The sequence below is a fragment of the Ambystoma mexicanum genome, chromosome 9, assembly GCF_040938575.1.
Source record: "Ambystoma mexicanum isolate Mex_15411 chromosome 9, UKY_AmexF1_1, whole genome shotgun sequence".
Classification (NCBI taxonomy): domain Eukaryota; kingdom Metazoa; phylum Chordata; class Amphibia; order Caudata; family Ambystomatidae; genus Ambystoma; species Ambystoma mexicanum.
Window position 1 is genome coordinate 1,529,339,671 of NC_090931.1, and position 27,698 is coordinate 1,529,367,368.

The 27,698-nt window shown below is 47.9% G+C and overlaps 1 protein-coding gene across 1 annotated transcript in view; it reads left to right on the forward strand.

The window, feature by feature from the left end:
• Positions 1-462: 462 nt before the first annotated feature.
• LOC138489436 (zinc finger protein 551-like) overlaps positions 463-27,698 on the forward strand; it is a 38,500-nt gene continuing 11,264 nt past the window's right edge. The window contains exon 1 of the mRNA XM_069617156.1: positions 463-573. The gene's annotated coding sequence lies outside the window, so the exon portion shown is untranslated. The remainder of the gene's footprint in view (positions 574-27,698) is intronic.

Here is a 27,698-nt window from a genome sequence, read left to right on the forward strand (position 1 = left end):
GGCACAGCCGGAGATGAGGGCCGAGGAAGACTGCCACGGTAGCAGGCCTGCCAAGCTCCCCACAACTCTTGGGGCGCAGGGGGAGGGCGAGGGTCTCCTGCAGCACAAGGTAGTATCCTGCACTCTCGTTTAACTTTTGAGGAGGGGGTCCCCAAGCACTGCCACCCGCATCTTGCCCACACACACACAGTCACAGCTCTGCTGTCCTCAGACCGACATCTCTGCAGCGCCTAGAAGCGCCGTCGCTGTCCACCACAAGGCGCCACCTGGTCCGGAGTCAGGTATTGTTACTTCTTTCCGGGTCACGCAGACCGGCCGTCTCCAGTTTCCCACCAATCAGGTGCAGGCTCGGATGCGGGAGGCAGGCGGCCAGCCAATCAGCTGACGGCTGCAGACCGGTAAGTCCGGTTCCCTGCCTGCGGGTCTGGTGGTGCTGGACAGGCCAGTACTTGCAGCACAGCAGCGGAGTGCGCTCCAGGACCAGTCCCCTCGGTGCCCTGGGCTGGGGCAGGGAGTGCCAGGACGGGCAGACGCACGCTTTTTCCAGCGCCTCGAAGCTCTTCAGTATAAAGGGTAACGCAGCGCTTCGCACTCCCCGAACCTTTACATTCCTATTACCTCGCTAAGTTTGGTCCCGAGCTTTCTCTTATGAGGCTGAATTGACGCTGCCCTTTTAAGATGCCCCTGGCCCTGTGTTTAGTCCCCGGATTTACTGCAAACAAAGCTTGCCCCGAAACGATTCGAGCGTGAGACTGCTTCACACACATGTGTTCTCGCAGCGCGATTCTTTATAGTAGTGGGACTGCAGTAATACATTGTTTCAAGTTGTTTACGCCTGTTAAGTATTCCCGGAACGCCGTTTCTGGCTCAGCCTTTCATCCTCATTGTACAGCGATAACTCGAGAAACACAAGGATTGCACTAAAAGTGGAAGGTTTCGTGAATGCTCGGTGCCCGGGAGGCGCTGCGTGGCTGGGGCCAATGCGGGCGAATGTTGGCTGTGCCAGACGCAGCATTTTATCATTTTTACTGGGATTAAGCAGGTGCCTCTGAGATGGCCACTGTTCAGCGGGTAGCCCATACAATGGGCTACTGAGCCTGAAAAGCCAGTAGGGCCGGGGCTGAGTCGGCCACACCCTCTCAGCTTTTCATCATGGTGGGGGCGATTAAATGAGAGCTTTTAATTGGATACCAGTACCACCCAAATGCCCAAGCAAGGTTTGAGTGCCTGGCCCAGTCTTTCATCTATAGGAGGCTGTTGAAATGCGTACGTGTGACGTAGATAATGAATGTCTTATCACAGGTGAAGGAACCTCGAGAGCCACTATACGGTGGCCTGTGAGGCCGGGGGAGCAGGCATGTGTTCTCCCCCAAGGGTACATGTTTCCAGTCATAGGATTGCAGTTGGTACTTTAAGTTAGGGAATAATTGTCTGTGTTCAAGTAGCTCTGGGCTGGTACAGCATTTCACCTCATGGGGCCAAGGCAGGCGCGTGCATGGCTGAGCCAGGCTTAGCGTGGTATCATGTTTAGGGAGAATTCCTGCCTCTGGATGAGTTAATGTAACCTCCCAGTGACCCCAGTAGGGCTGGGGTAGAGTCAGCCGCTCGCTTTTAGCTTTTCATCATGGGGGAGGGGTTGATGAAATGAGAACGTTTCATTGGACACTGGTGCCCCACCCACGCACCCAGAGGTCGCCTTCGCCCAAAGCCTAAGCAGGTTCATGCGTGACACATTAGCAAACAATGGGGCAGTTTCTATAAGTTGACAGGGTATTGCCCTTAGATAGATATTATTAACACAACAAATTAGGCAAAACACAACTGTGTAAAAGCTACTAGCAACAACCTGAAAACCCAAGGATAGGTCCAGATCGTAAAACCAAACCCTAAAAACCAGGGTCTTATTTATTTTACTTATTTTACTGTGGGGTGGTCTCAAATCTATTCAAAGAAGAATAGAACAAGGTTGTGACTGAAGACAGGAGGATAGAGCGAAAAGAGGGTGCTATCCCTACCTAACGTGCGCTCTTAGCTAGGTTGCGGTGTTACAACGCCTGTCTATTAGTGACAGAATGAGAGTAAAATTGCCACTTCTACAGGAAGTAATACGTTCAACCTTGAGAGTCTCAGCCCACTCTCTTCCCGATTGGCTTAAATCGGAAGAGACTAGCAATAAAACCAGTGAAAGTGAAGAGAGTCACTTTTTCTCTTCAAACTAGACCGTGTGGCATCTAATGGGATTGACAATTTTTAATAGCCCATTGATTGTCACACCGCTCCTGGGGTACTCAATCATAAAAATGACAAAATTTACGGAAATAGGATAAATTCCCAATCCCGAAACCACACACAAAGACAATACAATCACCACTTCCCATGTGGAGTCAACTTTTTGCTCATGGAAAGTGGGACAATGTAAAAAAGTTTGCTCAAGACTAAAATGGTGGCAAATTGGAGCCCTTTTAGATGATACTAACACCGTCGACCGGTTTCAGTGGCTTAAGTTTAGTAACGCCTGGCCACTGGCGTGACACAGACATGTCATCTCTGGGAAGGGGCTGGCATGATGGGGTTGCATCCCAGGCAAACGACCTCTGAAAGCAGAGCTGGGGGTGAGGAGGGGGGCCTGTGTCGGGTGCACCTAGCCCAGGTTGGGAATGGCGCTTGCGATGCAGTGAATTCCATTCGCAGGTGTAATTGCCACTTTCCTGAAGTGCCCCCAGGCCCTTTCTGCGTGTGTGCACCTGGGAAAGGGGGCGCGACTTCCCTGCTACTTGCATTTTCTCTTATGACTGGTTCTGGGGTCTCTGTGCATTCTGTGTGTGCACCTGGGAAAGGGGGCGCGACTTCCCTGCTACTTGCATTTTCTCTTATGACTGGTTCTGGGGTCTCTGTGCATTCTGTGTGTGCACCTGGGAAAGGGGGCACGACTTCCCCGCTGCTCGCCCTTTCTCTCATGGCGGGTTCTGGGGTCTCTGTGCATTCTGTGTGTGCACCCGGGAAAGGGGGCGCGACTTCCCCGCTGCTCGCCCTTTCTCTCATGGCCGGTTCTGGGGTCTCTGTGCATTCTGTGTGTGCACCTGGGTAAGGGGGCGCGACTTCCCTGCTACTTGCATTTTCTCTTATGACTGGTTCTGGGGTCTCTGTGCATTCTGTGTGTGTGCACTGCACATTACCTCCACGTCCACTCTTCCTCGTCCCAGTACTTACCTCATGAGGTAAGTACGGTGACGAGGAAGAGTAGGTCTAGGAGTAACCAGGCGTTAAAGGAGGGACCCGCTAAGGGACCTCGTAGTAGGGCGATAAGGGATTACCCGCACCAGTCTCCTTACCGATACCCGGTATCCCTTACCACCCTACTCGGAATGAGGCCCACAGTGTTTGCCATTGCCTTGGGTGGCAGAATGAATAGTTACTAAATCAACAGATTGATTCGTTGTGCAGCCAGGGTGTGAGTCTGGGAAATGGCGGTCACAGACTAATCTCTGCGGCAGGTGCTTTACCCACCAAGCTATTTCCGTGATTAAATGGCTCCTGAAGTTGAACCTTTTTCTAGGAAAGGTGATGGAGGACTCCGCCACCAGCACAAGACTTTAGAATCTGCAGCCGGCACTATCCTGACAGGACCGACCCTGCCGGAGGGTTTTAACACTAGAAACCACGAGAAGAACTAACTATATTCAGATTATGTGAAACTTCCACTTGCTTTGCCAACTTTGCACAGTAGACCCAACTGGACCCCATTTTCCCAGAAGGCAACAGAATGGTCCAGTTTCTACTTTCCACACCCGTCAGCAACTGTTTTGTGGAGAGGGTTTTTTCAATGATGTTCAATTCTTGGACCGATGAAAGAAACAGAATATAGCTTACACGTCCCGGCGGGGCTGGGGAGCAGACATGAGATTCAATGGCCCATCAGCCCGAGCTTTGGTACGCCCAAGCGAAGTGAGGGCCTCCGCTCGGGCTCCTGGACGTTAAAGCCGATGTCCTCCCCCCTGCAGTGGCATGAAAGCTATTCGCATCTTGGGATTTACCGGTGTACGATAATTTTTCTTTTTTTTCTTCTTCTGACAGATCAGCTCAGCGTAAGCTCATCTTCTGGTGGAGAAAAAAATAAGTTAAAACAATGGCTGCCATTATTGAAATGGAAAAGGGACTGTCCCCTTTTGGATGACAGCGGCCATGGAAAGCATGATCCAAAATGGCTGCTGTCATCCGAAAAGGGACGAGTCCCTTTTCTATTTCAAAGCCGGCCAGACAGAAGGAGCTCAGAGAAAGGAACCCAAGGCTCCGGCCCCACTGGTAAGTGGGGTAGTGGGAAGGGGAATCAGGTGATTGGGGTACTAACTGTTGCCTTCCCAAATTAGGGAAATGAAAGCGCCAACCGGGGGAGGGTCTCAGACGGGGATTGTGCATTCGCTGAGTGGTTCACTGTGACAAGATACCTGTAGGACTTTGGGATCTTCTGATAGTGTGAGGGAGGTCTAAGTTTCACAGATTGCGGGCAGCAAGTCAGAGGGACACCTAATTTTGACAGGGAGTCAGGCAGTCAATAATATATAGAGCGAGAGAGGCTTAAGTAACACAGATGGCAAACAGTAAATAAGGGGAACACCTTGCTTGAAGTTTCCTAGGTGGAGGGAGTAGGGCCTATGTATGTCAGAATTCCGGGAGCCTGGTTCCGCGTTGACCCGTCGTGAAGAATATATTTCTTCCTACCAATGTGATTCTCAGGAGTACGAAAGGACAGTCTAAGAATCCAATTGATCGGAAGATGGTGTAGAGTCGTTGGGATCGTAGAGCTGAGCGGCCCGCAACTTCCCTGTAGATGATGGTTCCAGGTTCCAGCCAACGACTGCAGAATATTATACTGATTACAATCAAATAAACCCCTTTCAAGAGAACACGTAACAAAATCTCAACAGACTAACCTGCAGAAAACGGTTTAACCAGACGTGTTTCATGCAAGAATGTCCTCTATACTGGGGTACTCTGGAGACCAGAAGAAGAGAAAAGACAATCAGTACCAGAGAATGAGTGAAAGAAAAAATGGTAAGGAAAGGTAGGTTTCTTACCCTGGTTTCCCTGGAAGTGAACGTCCCTGGCAAAGTCCTTCTTTTTTCCTGTAGGAACAGTGTGATGGTATCTGCCCTCTGTTCGGTGGACCAAACAATCCAAGGTGTAAGAAGTCACTAGTCCAGCAACCACCTATTCCCGCCGGCACGAGGACGCCTAAAAGGTGCTCAGGAAGTCTCTAGTCCAGCACCAAGCCTATACCCGCCGGCACGAGGACGCCTACCGCACCCTGGGGAAGGACAGGGAAGGGATTGGAGGGGGAAAAGGAAGGAAGGAAAGAAAGAAGGTAAGAGGTCTCCCAAGCTTCGAGGTCCGATTTCGACAAAACCAAATCACTAGGCAAGAATAATCCATAAACAATCCGAGGTCAGGATACAAGAACAGGTAAGGATAATCCAAGAGCAATCCAGTAAACGTAATCCGAGATCAAACAAAACCACAAAATCCGAGCAAGAAAAAACCACTGTCACTATTGGATCAGAAGCAGCGAGAAGTGGGCGCCAGATCATTAAGTACTTGAAGTACCGGCACCAAGATGGTCACGTGACCCAACACGTTTTCTATCACGTGGAAGATGCTGCGTCCACTGACGTAGTCTCCATGGCAACTTCCACGTGAGGCGTCGGGAACTGCGTTCCCGACGCAAATGTGTTCCGTGCGTAGAGCGTGGATACCGCAAGCCCGCCTTCTGTATGGTGGTATAACGGGACAGAAGCTTTTGGTGAGGATGAGACACGTGAACCGCAGGGGTGATACAAGACCTGGAGCGTTTTCTGACAGTATCCTCCCCCAAAGGACCCCCATGCCCCCGAGAGGCCAAAAATTGGGAAACCAACAACGGGGCATGCACATTCTGCTCCGGTTCCCATGTCCGATCTTCCGGACCGTAACCCTTCCAGTCCACTAAGAAATACCTGGTACCACGAGAAACCCTGGTATCAAGAATGGAATTGACCTCATACTCCTCCACCCCTTGAACCAATATCGGAGACGGAGAAGCCGGTATCCTGGTGCTGTCTACACAAGGCTTAACCATGGACACATGGAAAACCGGATGTATCTTCCAAGAGTGCGGAAGTTCTAATTTGACCACCAATGGACTCAAGACGTCCTTTATAACATAAGGACCTACAAAACGTGGCAACAAGCATCGTCGACCTGGAATGCGTAGGTTCTTAGTGGACAACCATACCCGTGTACCTGGAATGTAGACGGGTGCAGGACGGCGATTCCGATCCGCGTACTTCTTCGCCTGTTCTTGTGCTTGATTCAGATGTTCCAGCACCCTATCACGGACCAGAGACAAATCTTTGATACAAGATTGAACTGCCGGACAATCCTCAGGTAGCTTCCAATCAAGAGGAAGGGTGCGTGGGTGTTGCCCATACAAGGCATAGAATGGCGATGTTCCCGTTGATGAATGGCTGGAATTATTGTACGCGAATTCCGCCAAAGGAAGAACTGCTAGCCAGGATTCCTGATGTTGAAGGATGAGACACCTGAGGTACTGCTCCATGGTAGCGTTAACCCGCTCTGTTTGACCATCCGTCTGGGGATGGAACGCTGTGGAACACCGTTCATCTACCCCCAAAGAAAACATTAGATGCCTCCAAAAACGCGACGTGAACTGGGACCCCCTGTCAGAAACCACAATCTCAGGCAACCCAAAAAACCTGAAAACATGTCGCAAGAACAACTCTGCCAGCTTAGCAGCTGATGGCAGACCTTGGCAAGGCACAAAGAGAGACATTTTAGAAAAGCTGTCAACCACCACCCATATGGTATCAAACCCATCAATCAAAGGTAACTCCACCACAAAGTCCATGGTAATCATCGCCCAAGGTCTGGCTGGCACTGGTAATGGTTGTAATAACCCCATAGGTTTCGCTGAATGGGACTTACACTGGGCACAGATGGCGCAGGTCAAGATATATTGCGAGACGTCTCTTCGCATGGAAGGCCACCAACACCAGCGTTTGAGGAGTTCAAGAGTTTTCTGGGAACCAGGATGCGCTGCGATAGCAGCGTCATGACACAAAGAAATAGCTGTACACCGGGTATCCTGATCAGGCATATAAACTCGACCCTGGACATAAGGAAGACCATGCAGAATATCCATGTTATAGTCTGCCAGTTCTGTGGGCTCTTTATCAACCCAGTTCTGGAGCGTTGACTTCAAAGTGGGTTGTAGAACACAACTACAGACCACTTGTGTAGGTAATAACAAAGACCCATCCTGTGGACGTGAACCATCGTTACCCAGGCTTCTGGATAGCGCGTCCGCCTTGGAATTCAAGACACCTGGGCGGTAAGTCAAACTAAAGTTGTACATGGAAAAGAATTCATGCCAACGGGCATGTCTCGCAGTGGTACACGTCAGGGACTGCAACGCCAACAGGTTTCTGTGGTCAGTAAAAACCTGGACCGGTAATTCCGTCCCAAGGAGATGATGACGCCAGATCATAAATGCGTCTCTTACGGCCAACAATTCCCGTTCAGTAACGGTGTAGTTACGCTCATAGGGCGTTAATTTGCGCGAATGGTAGGCGACTGGATGCAACTCCTTGGTATCAGCGCAGGTTTGGGACAAGACAGCCCCTACCGCAACATCCGAAGCATCAGCTTCGACAACGAAAGGACGCTTGACATTTGGGTGTAGCAACACTGGGGCTGTAGTGAACGCGGCTTTTAAAGACTCAAACGCTATTTGGGCGTTATCGTTCCATAAATAAGGTTTCTTGTTACTGGTCAATTCGGTGAGGGGTGCAGCAATCGAAGAGAATTGTCTAATGAACCGCCTGTAAAAGTTCGAAAACCCCAGAAATGATTGTAACTCTTTCCTTGAAGTTGGTACAGGCCAGTTTAAGACAGCTTTCACCTTATTGCTACTCATCTGCACTCCTTTATTGGTGATGTCATATCCAAGGAACTCGACCTCACTCGCATGGAATACACATTTTTCCAGCTTGACAAAAAGATGATGCTCTCGCAAGCGTTGTAAGACTTGTGAAACATGACGTACATGATCTTCCATGGATGGAGAATAGATGAGTATATCATCTAAATAGACAATAACGAATCTGTCGATCATGTCGCGTAGAACGTCGTTGATGAAATTCTGGAATGTGGCCGGGGCATTGCAAAGCCCGAATGGCATCACCAAATACTCAAATAGGCCATATCGTGTCTTAAAGGCTGTTTTCCACTCATCCCCTCGACGTATCCGGACCAAATTGTACGCACCCCTTAGATCTAATTTGGTGAAGAATTCTGAAGACCCTAACTGATCCAACAAGACAGAAATCAACGGAATCGGGTATTGATTACGGATAGTACCTGCATTGAGTTCCCGATAATCAATGCAAGGTCTTAAGTCCCCCTCCTTCTTGGGTACAAAAAATAGCGGTGAAGCAAATGGAGAGTGAGAAGGCCGAATGAAACCTAACTCGAGGGCTTTATCCAGATATTCTTTAAGGACGGCTTCTTCCTTTTGTGTAAGGGAATAGATACGTCCCGAAGGTGTCTTGGCATCCGGTTTGAGAACAATGGGGCAATCATAGGGCCGATGAGGCGGCAGGATCTCTGCTTTCCCCTTGTCAAAGACGTCCTTATAACTTGTGTATTCGACAGGTAATACGGTGTTAACAACAGCTCCGATTGTAACCACAGAGTTCAACAACGCCCGACTAGGAGCTTCAGGTACTTCATACACGGACTCTAGGGAACTGCAGGATCGAGGGCGTTGCTGAGCACTGAAAGCGATAACCCCGGTCTCCCAGTTAACGACCGGGTTATGAAGCTTGAGCCACGGTAAACCCAGGATGAGTTTGTATTGCGGTGCCATAATGACGTCAAATGTGATGATTTCCGAATGCTCGGCGCCAATAGTTAACAACAACGGAATGGTATGTTCAGTAACAAGCCCCGAAAGTAGGGTTGAACCGTCAACCGCATTGACTACCTCCGGAACACTTTTTGACAACAAGGGAATACCCCATTTCCGAACGTATTGGGCATCAATGTAGTTACCGGTTGCCCCTGAGTCAAGAACAGCTGCAGAACTCCAAGGAGTGACCTGATCGTAACTCAACATGACGTCAATATAAAAAGGCGTGGACAACGAGGAACCCTGCAGGGAAGAGCTCGGCGTAGGGGTTCCTTCTACGACCGGGCCTTGGCGTTTCCCGACTTGCGGGGTCTCTTTGGACATGCACTAAGCAGATGAGTAGAGGAACCACAATAAAAGCACAGATTGTTCCGTCTACGATGTTCTCGTTCTTCTGTCGTTAACGGGCCCCTAACTGCCCCAATTTGCATAGGCTCGTCACCGCCAGAAACAGGGATTGAGGATATAGTGGTATTGACCGTAATCATTCTCTTCTCCCCCTTTCTTTCGGTACGTCGGGCATCAATCTGGAGTACTAGATCCAAGAATTCAGAAAAGGACGTAGGAACCACCGGAACCGTAGCTATGGTATCCTTTAACGTATCCGACAGTCCTTTATAGAACAGAGCGGCTTTCTTATCTTCCGGCCAACCAGTTTCAGCCACCAACTGATTGAACTTAGCCAAATACGATAATAAAGGAGTGTCCCCCTGACGGAGACTCAGCAATTCCAGATCTGTGGCTTGAGTCTTGTAGCGAGTATCAAACACCCTCGTCATAGCACTGATCAATGCATCGCAGTCGAACAACAGCGGACTGCCTTGTTCCAACAAAGGATTCGCCCAAACCGCGGCCATACCTCCAAGATTAGATAAGACAAAGGCTGCTTTTGTAGTCGCATCAGGAAACGAGGTAGGCCGACACAAGAAATGCAGTCTGCATTGGTTAATGAATGTCCGAAAGGATTTTGGATCCCCAGTAAACCTTTCTGGGGGAGCAAGCGGGAACTGAGCGGCCATGTACACATGCGTAGAATCAGGTCTGACCGAAGGCCCTGCCTGACCTGAAGCGGAAGCGGAGGCCAAAGATGGTATTCCTGTAACCACTTCCCTGATACCAGCTTGCATTTCGTCAATGCGCCGGTGGGTGTCAGCCTGGGTGGCCGTCATATCGGCACGTAGGTCGGCCACTAACTGAACCAAAACGGCCAACGGGTCATTCGCGGCATCCATAATAAGGCTTCTGATTCTGTCAGAATTCCGGGAGCCTGGTTCCGCGTTGACCCGTCGTGAAGAATATATTTCTTCCTACCAATGTGATTCTCAGGAGTACGAAAGGACAGTCTAAGAATCCAATTGATCGGAAGATGGTGTAGAGTCGTTGGGATCGTAGAGCTGAGCGGCCCGCAACTTCCCGGTAGATGATGGTTCCAGGTTCCAGCCAACGACTGCAGAATATTATACTGATTACAATCAAATAAACCCCTTTCAAGAGAACACGTAACAAAATCTCAACAGACTAACCTGCAGAAAACGGTTTAACCAGACGTGTTTCATGCAAGAATGTCCTCTATACTGGGGTACTCTGGAGACCAGAAGAAGAGAAAAGACAATCAGTACCAGAGAATGAGTGAAAGAAAAAATGGTAAGGAAAGGTAGGTTTCTTACCCTGGTTTCCCTGGAAGTGAACGTCCCTGGCAAAGTCCTTCTTTTTTCCTGTAGGAACAGTGTGATGGTATCTGCCCTCTGTTCGGTGGACCAAACAATCCAAGGTGTAAGAAGTCACTAGTCCAGCAACCACCTATTCCCGCCGGCACGAGGACGCCTAAAAGGTGCTCAGGAAGTCTCTAGTCCAGCACCAAGCCTATACCCGCCGGCACGAGGACGCCTACCGCACCCTGGGGAAGGACAGGGAAGGGATTGGAGGGGGAAAAGGAAGGAAGGAAAGAAAGAAGGTAAGAGGTCTCCCAAGCTTCGAGGTCCGATTTCGACAAAACCAAATCACTAGGCAAGAATAATCCATAAACAATCCGAGGTCAGGATACAAGAACAGGTAAGGATAATCCAAGAGCAATCCAGTAAACGTAATCCGAGATCAAACAAAACCACAAAATCCGAGCAAGAAAAAACCACTGTCACTATTGGATCAGAAGCAGCGAGAAGTGGGCGCCAGATCATTAAGTACTTGAAGTACCGGCACCAAGATGGTCACGTGACCCAACACGTTTTCTATCACGTGGAAGATGCTGCGTCCACTGACGTAGTCTCCATGGCAACTTCCACGTGAGGCGTCGGGAACTGCGTTCCCGACGCAAATGTGTTCCGTGCGTAGAGCGTGGATACCGCAAGCCCGCCTTCTGTATGGTGGTATAACGGGACAGAAGCTTTTGGTGAGGATGAGACACGTGAACCGCAGGGGTGATACAAGACCTGGAGCGTTTTCTGACAATGTACCACAGAATGGCAGGCACATCATTGGGATACCTAGAGCTGTCTTTCCTGGATAGTGGTGGAAAGGCCTAGGTATCACAAAATGGCAGGCACTAAATTAGAAATACCTAGAATTGTCTTTCCTGGATAGTGGGAGAAAGGCCTAGGAATCACAAAATGTGGGATCTTTGATAGTGTGAGATAGGTCTAAGTTTCACAGATCATAGGTAGTTAATCAGAGGGATCCTAGATTTGTCAGAATGGCAGGCAGTAAATCAAAAACACTTAGGATTGTCAGAGAGGCAGGCCGTTAATAAAACACCTAGACCTGCAGTTCCTGGATAGTGGAAGAAAAACCCTGGTTTTGCCACACACTAGGTACCTCAGCGTGAGCGTGTGCTTTATGTTCACCTTTTAGTTGGCTTTTCCCAGAAGGGTGGTAGTAGTTACTATCCGTCGGCCTACCTACCTTGTCTGTTGATGCTGGTTAACTGCAGTCTGTTCCTCGTTCGGCAGCACCTCTTGGCTCTGTCACTAGCTGTAATTGCTGGATTGCGGGTGCGATTATGCCTTAGCAACCACCTCGGTGAGTAGGGTGGTTGTCAGGGATACTTTGTCTTATCAGTTGCGGATTGGGAGGAGATTGTCACTCTGACCGTTGAGCTAGGTGGGGGTACTGCACTGTTGGTCCTGGGGCTTAGCATTTGGTTGGAGCTAGATAGTGTGGTACAGCAGAATCGTGTGATTCCGTGTGTGATCGAGGGTATGCATGGAATAGTAGCAGTTTAGGTTGGGTTGTTGTTGGTGGGTGTCTGCAGAAACCAATAGGGGCTGTCCTTTGCCTTGGTGCCCTTAGCTGCAGGGGCTGCAACAGGCAGAGGGCTGCCCTAAGACTGTGATATATATGGACGCGTTAGCCAATCAGGGTGGGTGGCAGGGACGGGAGGCGGGCAGAAATCAGGAAAATGAGGGGCTGGGACCGGGCCTGAACCGGTGCTCATGCAGGCCCGGGGGAACAAAATGTACTTTTTTAAAGGCCCAAAATGGGTCGGAGGAGCACACTTACCTACACCAGCTGGACAAAAAGGTGCTGTCTCGCAATAACTTAGATTTTTATGTCTCTGCCTCTCCTGGTGAATTTGCTCTTCTACAATTGCCAGCTCACAGGATGTCTTAATTCTACAAATATTTAACCTCTGCAGATGCAGGTGCAGCATCCTAAACATAATGGTAAATAGTCTGTGGAAGTTGTTGGCATGAGGATTGGGTATTTTTTTATTGTTCATGTTTCTGTCCTGCAAGGAAGGCATGGTATCAAATAGTAAGACAGACACAAGTGATCACACAAGTGATCACAGTTCAAGGATGTTTATTGAACCTTGAATTGGGTTAGAAAAACGCCTACTCTAAACCTTAATCCAAAGATGGGAGCAAGCTATGACCATCAAATAATAATAACAATGCAGTCCTAGGGAAGTCTTGTCGGCATAAAAAGGCCTATATTAAAAAACCTATTGCAAATCCTTACTTCTAAATACAAAATAGTGTGGGAAACAGTGGGCCTCATTCCGAGTAGGGCAGTAAGGGATACCGGGCACTGTTAAGGAGACCGGTGCCGGTAATCCCTTACCGCCCTACTACGAGGTCCCTTAGCGGGTCCTGCTATGGGTGCCTGCACCCTTAGTGGGAGCCACAAAGGGACTTCAGAGCTAATAACGGTACCAAAAATTGCGGTACCGTTAATAGCTTCTTCCCCATTCCCATTGAGCCCTATGGGGGCTCAAATGGGAATGGGGAATGGATATTTCAATTGGGACTTACCGGTCCCGCAAACATCGGATTACACCGGTAAGTCCGCGTTGAACCAAGTCAGAGTCGGTACTGGTATGGGAGGTAGTCATGGTGCAAATAGCGCCATGACTACCACCATACACAGAATGAGGCCCAATGTTATGTAAATGAAAAGTGTTCAAGAAATGATATGTCAGAATAGTTAAGCAGTTGGCCTCCCTTCCCCATGTTTTAAGCATGTGACAAACCGGTACACTCGCGCTTTGCACAAACTCTGGCTTCTCTAGCACAAGGATGCAGTTCCAAAACCTCAGTATCGGGTCCTTCTCTGCCAAATTCTCTTATTACAGAGGGCCTGATGCAGCAAACAAACATTAAAGTTCCTTTCTTCTTATTAATTTCATATGCACAAGTTCTGGGTCCCCCTCCATCGGGTTCAGACCCCCTTCAACACCATGTTCACAATTTGGTCTCCTTTGTTCTGGCTCGGGCCATGGTCCTCCCTCGTTCGGGCTCGGACCTCTCTGTATCAAAAATCAAAGACATTCGATTGTGCTCAGGATTTTGATTGGCCCCCTGCAGGACCACTTCGATTTACTTTCAATCACAATTTCCTCTTCAAACTTTCATTTCTCTTTTTTTCTTGGTTGTATGTCTCACATAGACCTTCGATTGAGCACACCCATGGTGCCGAACCACTCTGTTACAGTTCACGCATCCATCTGCAGTTTAACTTCACTCGCGTCTTTCATCACGTGTTTAACAATGTTCATTCCTGTGCTGATTATACAATGTTGCTGCTTGCAACCTTGCCTTCAACACAGATTGGTCCTGCATCAGTCTCTCTAACTCACCAACTGTGTTGATCTCTTTAGCGCTTCTTTGATCTTGGAGCCAAGGAAGGTACTGCAGTGGCTTCTGCTTCTCCCCGACTTGATTAGATACTTGGAAGGACCCCGGGTATCCCTGACTGACAATGCAGGATTGTTCAGCTTGGTTTCCTGGTCTTATGCTTTCTAATCTGAAGGTTTTTTGAGAGCAACGGTTTATTGCCGGGAGGGTCAAGGGTATTTCCTTTCTTGCGAACCCTTCTTGGTTTGACATCTTTCGCCCTTCGTTCAGCTGGCGTCTGGAAACTTCTAGTCCTTTGTGTGCTTTGCCTCGCTCAGTGTGCTTTCGTGCTCTGCCTTTTTGTCCGTTTGGGGAAGCTTAATGGAAGTCGGTGTGAGCTGTTACCAGTAATTGCCTGACTTTGCCTGACCATGGTAGTGGGACATGTCCGGTACATGTCCAGGCAAGAAAAAAGAAAATGTGAGGTGGCTTGGAAATTACTACCCTCGGAAGCCAATAATCTAAAGCTCACAAAATTGTCAACCCTCTATAAAAAAGAAATCTGCCTTGCCAAACGGGAATCCTGTGACACCCGTATCTCTCAAGCTCACTCTAACGCGAAAGAGCTATTTACTATTCTTAAAGAAATAGTGACACCCATTGCTATACCCGACACCTGTACCAAAGATAAAAAATGGTGCACAGACATCCAATATGCATTAGCCAACAAAGTCTCCACCTTACAAAACAAAATATCTCTAAAAAAAGATTCTCTAAACGCTCCCCCTACACCTAAATCTCCTGGGCTCGCTGTTGAAACTCAGCCCACACGATTTAATTTTTACAAAGTATCTACTCTCGAAGTGGAAATAACTATTCCATCCCTTAAACCATCCAACTGCCAGGGCGCACTCTGCCCTGCACAACTTATTAAGGACGCAGCCCGAGACCTCTCACCATTCATCACCAAGCTCATCAAGGGTTCCTTCACATCTGGTACCATCCATAAGAACTTTAAAAAATTATGGGAACTACCACTCTTAAAAAAAAACACCCTCAACACCCACTAACTATAGGCCAATAACAACTGTCCCCTTCCTGCTAAAAATATTAGAGAAGGTGGCCTATACGCAAATTCAAAAGTATTTAGAACAACACCACCTGTTAGGAGCTAGACAGTCAGTTTCCCGTCCACAACATGGCACGGAAACTGCCCTCATTGACCTTAAATCACAAGTAAATGAGATTAGAGATAGTGGTAAATCATCTCTGCTTCTTCTCCTGGACCTCTCTGCTGCCTTCGATCTGGTAGATCATGCGATCCTCTGCAATCACCTCGACACAGCAGCACATTTCTCCATAGAGGCTATAAACTGGAATAGATCTTTCCTAAGTGAAAGAACAATGAGGATCTTCTCGCCCTCAGCTGTGGCCGATCCCATACCCATCACCTGTGGTGTGCCACAAGGGTCCTGCGTCTCGCCCATACTGTACAACATCTTTACTAAGCCCCTTTTCGATGATCTTGATCATCTCGGTATCACCTACACAAACTATGCAGATGATACTCAGATCCTCCTCCCACTTTCAGGGGATTACGACAAGGATTTGGCCTTGGTGAACAGAGTGTACATCATCATCCAGTCATGGATGGCCACGCACGGTCTATGCCTGAATGATGATAAAACAGAACTTATCATCTTGGGTACCTCAACTAACTTTAAAAAAACTAGGATCCAGTTACTCCTCCTTCATAATCGACGGAAACCTCATAAATGTGGCACATGAGGTAAAAACACTGGGCTTCTCCCTCGACTCTACCTTATCCTTCTCCAAACAGGTTAACACACTGGGGTCCTCCACGGCGTACACGTGCAGACTTATCAGAACAGGTGGACCATTTCGCTCGAATAATAGTTGTATTATTCTAACCAGAGCCCTCATCCTGTCACGGCTGGACTACTGCAATGCCTTATATATAGGAGCCAATAAATCCATCATTACTAGAATACAAACCCTACAAAATAATGCCCTTAGAGCGGCCCTAGGTATCTCCAGAGGAGAGCACATTGCTCAGAGTAGACGACTGAACAATTGGCTCCGGACAAACGACAAAATCCTCCTCAAAATTGCCTCACTCACCCACAAATCTCTCAACAATGCCGCACCTCTATACCTCTCGCAGAGATTCCATAAAAGGACATCCCTAAGACCAACTAGAACAGTAAACCGAGACTGCTTGTCCATCCCCAGATTCAAATTATCTACGGTCGGAGGCAACAGTTTCCCCGTCAAAGCGGCCAAACTCTGGCACTCCCTACCCCCCATCACACACCGTCCTTTGGTTAAAATCTACGGACCACTAACTTGCACTTTGCAGGATGCCTGTTTGTACATTCAAACCTAGTAAGAATACTTACCTGCTATACTCCGCGACAATCGCACGTCTGTATACACTGCCAAAAACATCTGTAAATATGTAAATAATCTCACTCCCGGATTGCACAATTCTGGTTAGCACTGTATATATCTGTGTACCCTGCTGTTGTAATTAATGTACCTCGTTTTATGACTGTATGTAAGTAAGCTTTGCAAATTCTTGTAACTGTTGCGCCCTAATACCATCAGGTCTGGTGCGCCTTATAAATGATAAAACAAACAAACACTGCTCGGGTGTGATTTCTCCCACAGTGGGCTGTCCGTGTGAAAGGGAGAGTAACGGAAGCGGGGGTGGAGGTATTTCTACGTAAAGTACCTGGTAGGACGGGGTAAAGGTGTTATAGGGACAGGGATACTGTGTCTCGCCATCCAGTGTCCCAATCCCGGAAGACCCCTCACCTAGTTGATCCTCCCGCACTGGACCACCCCCAGGGTCTGGATCCAAAGGCGATGGCTGTGCCCTGGCCACCTGAGAGAGAGAGATCCATGAGGACTAGCGGTTTAGACACCTTCTGGTTTCTCACAGTCCTCGGGGAAGAAGGATAGCTCAGGGGCAACACATTTTGTCTTGAAAGCAAGACAACGCAGCGCAACACAGGTTTGAATCTCGATCCCGCACTACGAAAACCACTCGCTGGTATTACGCGTGTTATAAAAAACAATTATAATTTTTTGCAGCACTTCTGCCTATTTTTGGATTTGATTTAGTTTTGCCACATCCCAGAGAGCTCTTGGTTACCAAAGATGAGGTGTAATGTGTGCTGCAAAAGGTATTGGGCCTCATTACGACCCTGGCGGAAAGTTTCCGCCAGGGCCGTGACATTACCACCATGGCGTAAACTGCGTTTACGCCATGGTGGTTGGCGGACTTACCGCCCCATTCCGACCTTGGCGGGGCGGTAAGTCCCCAATCCCCATTTACCCTTCCCCATTCCCATTTTTGCCCCATAGGGCATAATGGGAGTGGGGAAGGCGTTAATTACGCCACCGTAAATTACGGTGGCGTAATTAACATCAGGTCCCTTAGCGCCATGGATTTTAACGCCTGCAAAAAGCAGGCGTTAAAATCACCATGGCGCTAAGGGACCTCGTAGTAAGGCGGAAAGGGTTGGCGCTCTTAGCGCTGGCGTAAACCCCTTTCCGCCAGGGTCGTAATGAGGCCCATTGTTTGTTGCATTTAGAATTTAGGACCCTGTCACTTTAAGAAGTTTGCTCAACCAGCACCATTAAATTAAATTGTGTTTCTAGAGCATGTGAGCGAGATTTTTTTATGCTGCAGCGATACGTGGCAGAATGACCAGGCAGGAGGAATACATACATGCCAACCCTCCCGATTTAAGCGGGAGACTCTCGATTTTTTTAAATTAAAAACAGGGCTATTTTTTACTGTCTCCCGCCTGAAATAACAATATCCCCAATGCATTCCTATGGGGAAAATGCATTCTCCCGATTTCGGTGCTGACATCTTCCTCTCTGGGACTTCTGAATGTTGGCATGTTTGGGAATATGTTCCAGATAAGGCACTCTTCTTAGTAGTATAGGGACACCTTGTTATGTTAGCTAGAGTTCTGTCATTTTAAATTTGGCCATGTTAAAGTTTATAGTTTGCCATTCAGGGCACTAGGCCACATTTCTGAGTTTTTTTCATGTTAATTTAATCGGACTTTAGTCCGGCTTCCCCCAGCGTGTATTTAGATTGCCAAGGACTTTGGAGGAAGGGTGAGGTGCCACACAAATATGAGTTATTGTTGCAAGGCCCAACTGTTCTCAGGAGCTTTGAGTTGCATGTAGAATAGCATTTTATGTCCCTGGCTAGCATCAAATAAACACAACAGCTGCAGGAGCAGATTTTGGTGTGAGTGAGGCCCTGAGGTGGGACAATGCCAAAGCACTGGATTAGATTGTGGTTGTATTGCCCTCTAGCGGGTTTTGGAACAGCTAAGCCTGCAACGGAATGGCATGGTAGCACAAATTCATATGAGAAATTAATTTCTAAAGAGTAGAGACTCAGCTACGTTTTTCATGAAGCCACCTGGATCTCAAGAGAGATAGGAGAATGTGTCCCAGAGTCAGCAACATGTTTCAAAACGGGAGTTGCAAAAAGTGTTGCAGGATACGCTGCACAAGGTCTGGGAACTGTTTGAATTGCCAAGTGTCGGAGCTCTTGGGGAGAGGATATCACTGTCTAATTTGCTGACTTCACGGTTTACACCTGCTACGTGATTGGGTCTTGTTTTGGTGCATGAAGTTGTTTCGCCAATGGGAACAAGAGATTGTAGAAAGAGTGGCATCCATGTGTAAGGGTGCGGACGTACGAGTCTGACACTATGGTGGCATGGTGATTGGCAAAGACTTCTATTGTAGTACAAGCATAAAGAAAATAATCTCACCTTATTTCTAAGAGGGGTTTCCTTGCCTCAACTAAAAGTAATGCAGAATCTGTCCCTCGCCCTCTGTCAAAAACAGATTTCCTTCCCTTAATCTACGAATGAACCTAAATAACTGAGGGGGTTTCAATAGTTCCAAACTGAGACGGTCTTCTGAGGGAATGCCTCCCATCCCCAGGTTACAGTCTCATTCGAAGCAACATAAAGGTTCTTAAAGTTCAGTTCACAAGAAGTGTCCCTTGTTGGTCATAGTTGTTTTCACTATCGCATCCTTGGGATGTAACTTTCTTCAGTCTTCCCGACAAGGGGGGTGACTCCCTCCCCTCTGGCCACAGTTCACAATGTCAGGGGGGTGTCACGCTGCCCCTAACTTTTCTCATGGTTTTGGTAGCTCAAGTCCCTGTATGTGAAATGTTTACCTTCCGCTGGACTTGCTCAGGCTTCTCCGGCAGTACTTCGATTCCAACACCCCGGTGTCCTCATCTTACTTGATCTCCTTTCTGCCTTTGACACGGTCAACCATGCGATCCTGCTCAACCGTCTCCGTGATAACCTGGGTATCACAGGTCAGGCCCTGGCATGGCTGACTTCTTTCCTCTCTGATCGACCCTCCCAGGTCCAACTTGGGTCCCTCCTCTCCTCTCCTCTATCTCTACCTGTGGTGTTCCCCAGTGGTCTAACCTCTCTCGCTGGCTGTTAAACCAATACCTGGCACTTCTTGCCCACTGCATTGGGGCTCTCTGCCCACCGCATTGGCGCTCTCTGCCCCAACTTTCAGTGCTATGCGGATGATCAACTCATTTTCAGGCTCCCTTCCGCCACTTCTTCTCCTTCTCTCATCTTTCTGTCTGCTATCCAGGAGTGGTGTGCCACCAATGATCTGTGCCTTAATGCCAGTCAGACCGAGATTCTCCTCATCGGCACACCCGCTCCCTCCTTTCCTGTCACTCCCTGGCCAGTATCACTTGGCCTTCTTCCTGCTCCCACCTGTGAGGCTAAAAACCTCGGGGTTTTTTTCGACTCCACACTCTCTTTCTCTCCTCACATCTCTGACGTGTCTAAGAAGTCACACTACCAGCTGCACCTCCTCAGAGGTATTCTTCCTTTCCTCTCCTTCCCCCAGAAGCTCACTGTCTCCAGAGCTCTGGTTCTCTCTAGGCTGGACTATTGCTCTTTCTAAATCTGCCTGCTTCTACTCGCCGCTCTCTGAAACTCATCCAGAACAGGACAGCGAGACTTGTCCTTGGCCTCAAGCCCAGGGATCGTATCTCTCCAGGACTGAAATCTCTGCACTGGCTCAGAGTGGCTGCAAAGATTAAGTTCAAAACTCCCTGCATTGTCCACAAGGCCTTCTGGGGCCTGTGGCCTCAATACCTTCGACTCTCTTCCTAAATATCTTCCTTCTTGAGCTCTTCGCTCATCCAACTCCAACCGCGGTGATCCCCCTCAAAGACATCCATACCTGTGATAAGCTCCCTGAAGTATGCGCATGCTAATTTGAAATATAGCGCATTCCAGAAATCACACCGAAAATCCGTCGATTTCCTCTACAATTGCCCTATTGTGCGTATTAGCACATTGCCACCTTTAATCCAGGCTCCGTTGGCCTGCACCGGTGCGCATTCATAGTGTGTGCCCAGGCGTCTCCATTGCCCGACACGTGGAAGGAAGCACCTTCCAAGATGACCGACCGCCGTGAAGCCTAGACATATTTTGTCTTTCATTGTCCCAGGCTCCACAACACTGCACTGATTGGTTAGCAGGCCTTCTAAAGAGCCTATCCCGTGAGCCTGCAGGCGGAAGCTGGCCCACGTCAGCAAGGCCCAGGGAGACAGCCTGTCACCAGCCGTCACGCTGTCTGCCAGAACCCCTGCATGAGCTGAACTATCTCCTGTGCAATACCAAGCTAACTCTTCACTGCCACCTGCCTAGCCTCTGATTCCTGCCCTAGTGGCAATCTAATCTGACTACCTCGTTAATGCACCTTTCTCCTAGTGCACTATTACTACGAGCCTACTATTTATCCCGCCCATGCGTGCACATTGAATACTGAACCGTGATATTTTCGGACTACTTTGAGCCCGATTGAGCCATATGCGCCTACTCTAAACAGGTTCTGTATTCCAATTGTGCTCACCTTACCTGCACACTCCCAATGTCCCTGACTGTTGAATCAACCATTTACCTGCAGCCGAGCATCTACATTGATTTGTTTATACGATTGCTGCCCCATATTATGCCCTGATCCTGCGCACGTGTACTTGATCCTGCGCACGTGTATTCCATACCTACCTGCTATACACCATACCCCGATACCCACGCTACGTTGGTACAACCTTCATATTTCACTGCCTGCACGAGTGTGCCATTAGACACCTGCCTTATGTATGCATTAATGTCTATCATAGTGACTAATCGCTCTTCCTCAGCTTTATCTAGCCTTATGTGACCCTCTTGCAGTGTATAATCATTGTTCCTCAGTTCTGACTGGGCCCATGTGCCACCCCTGCACTTTACTACTGTTACTCCCAATCCGGCATTGGTCGCATGAGACCCATTTGTATCTTATGATTATTTCTCCTCAACCTGATCTGGCCTAGGTGCCTCACATGCATTGCCTTACTTTTGTTGTTTAATTCTGATCGGGCCCAGTTGCCCAGGTTCCTCGCCTGCATTGCCTTATTTTTGCTGCTTAATTGTGATCTGGCCTAGGTGCCTCGCATGCATGGCCTTATTTTTGTTGTTTAATTGTGATCGGGCCGAGGTGTCCAAGTGCCTCACATGCATTGCCTTATTTTTGTTCCTTAATTGCGACCGGGCCTAGGTGCCTTTACATGCATCGCCTTATTTTTGCGTTTTCATTGTGAAAGATGCTAAGTCTCACAACTTTGTTCTGCACAATGGCTGTCACTCTACACTCTGGTACTAGAAGCCAAGTATGCCATACTGAGCTCCCACCAGCACCTTTCCCATCTCCTAGCCTACCTACCCTGACCAAAACAGCTATGAATAATGCCACCATCCTCAAATCTAAACACTATAGTGTCTTGGAGACAGTAACCCATGCCTCTCTACCATGTGCCACGTCTGATAGAAACCATAGACTCTGTGCCAGACTCACCAAATTACATGAACCTCTGAGAAGATCTCTACCACCTACCAACCGGAAAACTAACTATCAGCATATCATGCTACCTAGGCACTCTAACCTGCCATCGCCACATTCTACTTCTAATATAAATGCCCTCCAAGCCAATAATCACAAGTTCAAGCAAACTGATACTAACACAGCTAAGCCTATCCAGGCCAAAGCTGTAACTGAAGCCCCTTCCCTTAAAGGAGCACTTCTAAATGCGAGATCGCTCGTCGCGCACGCCCTTCATATAGCTGACCTAATCACAGAAGGTAATCTGGATTTCCTTGCGATTACTGAGACGTGGCTACATAACGCGGCCGGAACGTCACTTATGTTAGCCATCCCAGAGGGTTATACAATATCTAGACAAGACCGAGATGGTGCACGATGAGGTGGTATCACCATTATCTCTAAAATGTGCCTCTCCCTCAGACTAGCCCCCACCCAATTGTCACAATCTTGTGCAACTCTATCTGCTAAACTCCAGATAAACCACTCACAATCACTTACCATTCATCTAATATACAGACCTCCTGGTCATCTTGGTACCTTCGAGGAGGATCTGCATAATATACTTACTAACAATCTCAAACTATCCTCTCAACTACTCCTACTAGGGGACTTTAACATAGGCTTTAATGATCCTATGGACAAAAAGGCTACGGATATAGCTAACACCATCCATGCACTAGGTTTGTCTCAAAAAGACAAATAACCCACACACTTGAAGGGGAGAACATTGGATTGGATAGCGGATTATAATTGCACAGCTACTATCTCATCAATCCTGCCTCTACCCTGGACAGACCACTCACTAGTGTCCTTTAATTTATCTACCACCAGACCCACTCCTACGGCCCCTCTACAAGCGCCACCATGTTTAACCAGAAACAAAAATAGCATTACAGTAGATAAAGTAATCCCTGCTATCCTACCCACTCTAAATGTACTGCCAGAAAATCTAGATCCCAGTACTCTAGTCCATGAATTCAACAATATCATCCTCACTGCAATGGACAAAATTGCCCCTCTTAAACTTAGATCAAGCAAACCCAAAGCCCATTTAAATAAATGGTTCACGCCACAATTTAGAGACCTACGCCTCCTGAAAAGAAAAAGCGAAACCAATCGGAGACTATGCCCCTCCAATGACAATAAAGCCAAATTAACCTCCCTCTCCTCGCATTATAAGAATGAAGTCTGCTTGGCAAAACGTCATTCTTATGATGAACGCATTGCCAAATCCAACTCTAGCATGAAGGAACTCTTCTCCATACTAAAAGAACTAGAGTCACCAATAGCCACACCTGATATTTGTACTAAGGATAAGTGCTGGTACACGGACACCCAACATGCACTAGAAAATAAAACGAACATGCTCCAAAATGAAATACAGCAAAAAAAGGAAACGCTGATTCTACAGCACTCGCCCAATATCCTTCCGCCCAGTGATCCACCTACGGCATACAACAATATATTTCACTTCACTGAAATGTCTACCCTGGAAGTAGAAAAAATCATCCTTTCCCTTAAACCCTCCAATTGCAAAGGCGATATCTGCCCTGCACAGCTAATAAAAGAGGCTGCCAGAGACTTATCTCCTTTCATCTCCAAATTGATTAATGCCTCCTTTGCCTCAGGCACCATCCCTGCCAATCTAAAACATTCTTGGGTGCTCTCACTCCTCAAGAAACAGACATTAGATCCTCTCATCCCCACAAACTACCTTCCCATTACCATGGTACCATTTGTACTTAAAATACTGGACAAAGCTGCTTATATCCAGATTCAAAAACACCTAGAACTGCATAAACTCCTAGTAGCTAGACAAACTGGCTTCCGCCCACTACACCGGGACGGAAACTGCTTTAATTGATTTAAAATCCCAAATTGAGGAGCTGAGAGACAAAGGGAAGACAGCACTTCTGCTCCTACGTGATCCCTCAGCTGCATTTGATCTAGTGGACCACAAGGTCCTCTGTAGACACTTGGACTCTGCCGCTCACTTCTCCTCAGAGGCTATCAGATGGATTGAGTCATTCCTGACCGAGAGAACCATGAGAGTATTCTCTCCATCGGCAGCCGCAGACCCTACCCCCATCCCGTGCGGTGTTCCTCAAGGCTCTTGTGTCTCGCCAACTCTATACAACATCTTCATCAAGCCCTTGTTTGATGATCTGGACCGTATGGGTATCACCTACACTAACTATGCAGATGATACACAGATTCTCCTCCCGCTTTCTGGGAATCATAGTAAGGACACGAGTTGGTGAATAGGGTATAACTTATCATCCAGGCATGGGTGGCCATTCATGGCCTATGCCTGAACGATGATAAGACTGAGCTGATAATCATGGGCACACATGCCAACATTAAAAAACTAGGCCAGGAATTTTCCTCATTCAATATCGACGGGAATATCATCAAAGTTTCCAAGGAAGTAAAAACCCTTGGTTTCTACTTTGATTCCACCATGTCCTTTGAAAAACGGGTAAAATCCCTGGCCTCCACCACTGCATACACTTGCAAGCTGATAAGAGCTGGCAAGCCATTCCTCTCCAACGACAGTTGCATAATCCTGGCCCGAGCCGAATTGACTACTGTAATGCCTTATACAGTGGTGCTAATAAAATCATCATCCGGAGGCTACAAACTTTACAAAATAACGCCTTGAAAGCAGCACTTGGCATAAACAAAAACTCATATCTCCTCCATTAGACGCCAACATAAATGGCTTTCTACTGATAACAAAATACAGTTAAAAATAATATCATTGACCCACAAAGCCTTAACTAATGCTGCCACTAGTTACCTTATAGATAAACTTCATAGAAGAATCTCTCTCAGACCAACTAGAGCTGGCAATGCCAATTGCATGGCAGTACCTAGATTCAGGCTTACCACGATTGGTGGTAATAGTTTCCCAGTGAAGGCTGCTAAACTCTGGAACCTACTGCCACAAAATCTGAGAGCAGATCAACCCTACCTACACTTTAGAAAGAATGCTATCCAACATGTCATCTCTACTGACCCCTAGTCTCCCATCCTCTAGGCTGTTTTCGCATCTGGCTCAGTATACTCCTACTCGCCCAATATTCCCATTTGAACTTTGTGTCACTGCTTGGAAGACTATGTGTAATTTGTTCTGTTTTTGTGATTCAGTGTAATATATTGCAACCTGTATATTTTTGTAACTCCGTAAGCCTCGCATTTTCTTATTGCTGGGCCCTGTTACCTACGGATATGGTGCACATAAAAAGTGAATAAACAAACAAACTCCTTCAGGGTCAGTCGCTTCTCCAAGCAACAAGTTGGTGGTAGATCTCCTTCTTCAGCTGGGGCCTCCCTCTGGAACATCCTCCCTGAAACAGGAGGAGAACCATCTCCGGTTCCGTAAGCTCCTCAAGACCTTTCTCTTTGCTTCTTCTTTCTCACCTCCTTTCCCCTGCTGAACTCCTGGCTGAAAATGCACTGGTCACCTGGCTACCCTCTGATCTCGGGCCCAGGTACCCCCCCCCCCACCAGTTGCACACCTGCACTACCTCCCTGGTAACCCACACCCTGGAGGACTGTTTTCTGTATCCCTACAGTCCCCTACCAGCACTCGACACCTGATGTCTGCACCTTTTACTTATTGCTTTTATTTACTCTATTTATACTGTCAATCCCATGTACTGAACTGCCCCCTTCCTCCTCCCCTTTGCACTTTTCCCCTTCCCCCTTCCCATGCACTTGCACGATCTCAATGTAACCTGGCCTAGTAAGATCACTGTCTGTCTTCCCCTGTTCCCCCTCTCTTGCCTGTTCGCGCCTTGAAACACTTGTGTATAGGCACGTTATAAATGCCATATCGTATCATATACAATATTGGTGTAGGAATGTCCCCCTTCCCGTAGCCTTGCTCAAACTTCTCTGGCAGTGCAATAATGATGGGGAATATCTCCCTTCCCCTAGCCTTGCTCAGGCTTCTCTAACTGTACAATATTGATGGGGGAATGTCTCCCTTCCCCTAGCCTTGCTCAGGCTTCTCCGACAGTAAAATATTGATTGGGGAATGTCTCCCTTCCCCTAGCCTTGCTCAGGCTTCGCCGACAGTAAAATATTGGTGGGGGCATGTCTCCCTTCCCCTAACCTTGTTTAGGCTTCTCAGATAACACAATGCATAATTGGGGAATGTCTCCCTTCCCCTAACCTTGCTCAGGCGTCTCAGATAACGCCTTGCTCAGGCTTCTCCGACAGTACAATATTGTTGGGGGAATGTCTCCCTTCCCCTAACCTTGTTTAGGCTTCTCAGATAACACAAAGCTTAATTGGGGAATGTCTCCCTTCCCCTAGCCTTGCTCAGGCTTCTCTAACAGTACAATATTGATGGGGGGAATATCTCGCTTCTCCTAGCCTTGCTCTGGCTTCTCCGACGTACAATATTGATGGGAGAATATCTCGCTTCTGCTAGCCTTGCTCTGGATTCTCCGACGTACAATATTGATGGGGGAATGTCTCCCTTCCCCTAGCCTTGCTCGGGCTTCTCTGACGTACAATATTGATGGGGGAATGTCTCCCTTCCCCTAGCCTTGTTTAGGCTTCTCAGATAACACAATGCTTAATTGGGGAATGTCTCCCTTCCTCTAGCCTTGCTCAGGCTTCTTTAACAGTACAATATTGATGGGGGGGAATGCCTCCCTTCCCCTAGCCTTGCTCAGGCTTATCTGACGTACAGTATTGATGGGGAAATGTCTCCCTTCCTCTAGCCTTGCTCAGGCTTCTCCGACAGTACAATATTGATGGGGGGAATGTCTCCCTTCCCCTAGCCTTGCTCAGGCTTCTCCGACTGTACAATATTGATGGGGGAATGTTTCCCTTCCTCTAGCCTTGCTCAGGCTTCTCCAATGTACAATATTGATGGGGAAAGGTCTCCCTTCCTCTAGCCTTGCTCAGGCTTCTCTAAAAGTACAATATTGATGGGGGAATGCCTCCCTTCCTCTAGCCTTTCTCAGGCTTCTCCGACATACAATATTGATGGGGGAATGTCTCCCTTCCCCTAGCCTTGCTCAGGCTTCTCTGACAGTACACTATTGATGGGGGAATGTCTCCCTTCCCCTAGTCTTGCTCAGGCTTCTCCGACTGTACAATATTGATGGGGGAATGACTCTCTTCCTCTAGCCTTGCTCAGGCTTCTCTAACAGTACTATATTGATTGGGGAATGTCTCCCTTCCCCTAGCCTTGCCCAGGCTTTTCCGACAGTACAATATTGTTGGGGGGAATGGCTCCTTTCCCCTAACCTTGTTTAGGTTTCTCAGATAACACAATGATTAATTGGCGAATGTCTCGCTTCCCCTAGCCTTGCTCAGGCTTCTCTAACATACAATATTGATGGGGGGGAATGTCTCCCTTCCCCAAGTCTTTCTCGGGCTTCTATGCAATTTGCAGCGTCAGAGGAAATTACTTCTTCCCCTGGTATTTCTCAGCTTTTGTAAGTCACAGTCAAACTAGTTCACTACCCTGCCAGGTACTGTGACTATGAAGATTGATGATGATCTTTCTTCCTCTTATGGGTACAAGTCCCAGACTTGCCTTTCTTGCTTGGCTTTCTTCTTTGATAGACTTGGTTCACTCTCCTGCCAAGTCCTAGCATGCAACCCAAGGTATGACAACTTCTCTCCCCCTTAGTCAGGATCCCAGATGCTGTATTCTCGGCTTCTTTGTCTCCTTTTGTCAGAAGCTC